This window comes from Rhinoderma darwinii (genome assembly GCF_050947455.1).
Source record: "Rhinoderma darwinii isolate aRhiDar2 chromosome 3 unlocalized genomic scaffold, aRhiDar2.hap1 SUPER_3_unloc_16, whole genome shotgun sequence".
Taxonomy (NCBI): domain Eukaryota; kingdom Metazoa; phylum Chordata; class Amphibia; order Anura; family Rhinodermatidae; genus Rhinoderma; species Rhinoderma darwinii.
The window spans coordinates 365,104-366,538 of NW_027461741.1; positions in this window are offsets into that span (position 1 = coordinate 365,104).

A 1,435-nucleotide genomic window follows, 5' to 3' on the forward strand; every position below is an offset into this window, starting at 1 on the left:
CATACAAATTGGTTTGTATAACCATTAAGTTAATTAAGCCTTCTGAAAAGAAGAACTTAAAAAAATCTGCCGCACTATATCCGGTGGTATCTATATTAATCCCTGATGCAGAAGTAAAATCAGGAATCTGGGGATTATATGTGGCTGTGGACAGCCAATCGGGCTCTCTAGCGCTGTCTGTGTCTGAACACATTATCTCAAACGCTTCCTCAGCTGTATACAACCGCAGAGACATTGTATATCTCTCTCTCTCTCTCTCTCTCTCTCTCTCTCTCTCTCTATGTATATATAAATATATATATATATATATATATATATATATATATATATATATATATATATATATATCTGAGACTAACTTATAACTATATTAACTTATATTTTTTATTTTATTTTTAAATATAATTTTTATATTTTTAATATTTTCTTTTCTATGAAACCCTAATAACGTAACCCTTACTAGCACTACCTAAAGCCCTATACCTAGCTAACGCAAATTAACGCACAACCCTAATGCTACCTATCACCCTACACCTAACGCTACCTAACTCTCTACACCTAGCGCTACCTAAAACTCTATATATAATCAAATTATTTTATTTGTGTGACACAAAATGACAGGAGGGGGTATATGGATGGGTGGGGAGGGATCACAGGGGCACTGGGGCAGATATGAAGGGGGTTCAATCTCTTTTTTTTTTAACTTGACTGGAGGACAGGCTGACGCAGCTCCGTTCTCCTCACAACCTCTGACAGCAGTGAGGAGATCAGAGCCGTGTACTGGCTTTTTCTCCTGCCTTTGTAACATTGACAGCTGTCATTGGTCTGTGTCAGTGACTGACTAATCACAGCCATCGCCAGGCTGGGACCACTTTGATTGGTCCCCCGGGCGCTGACTGTGACAATCAGCTGTCTGTTACACACGGTGACAGTTTGAAGCAATGACGAAAATGAACGTCATGGTGCGTGATCTAGCAGCCGACCATGATGTTCATTTTCGTCATAGGTCCTTAAAGGGGTTATCCAGGAAAAAAATAAATTCTAAAAAGTGTCCCCCAGCCTTGATTTGCCTTCCCTAATACCCCCTATTAAACTTCTAACCAGTTTCTGTTTTATTTCCATAGTCACTGCTGCTCTTTATTTGTTTACATCCCTTGCTGTTTGTTTACATCCCTTACTGTCTGTTTCCTTTCTTGTAACCCACCATACCCATGATCCCCTGCTGCATCTGAGGAGACAGTTGCCTCCCTCCCCCTTCCTCCAAAGCATCTCAGCTATTTGCATACTGCCACGCCCCTCTTTGGTCACATGATCCTTCCCTGCTCTAATTACAGATTACAGGCAGACGCTCCCTCCCTGCACACTGTCTGAGGCCGGATTTACACCAGCGTGTGCCTTTTGCGTGCGCAAAAAACGCTGCGTTTTGCGCACGCAA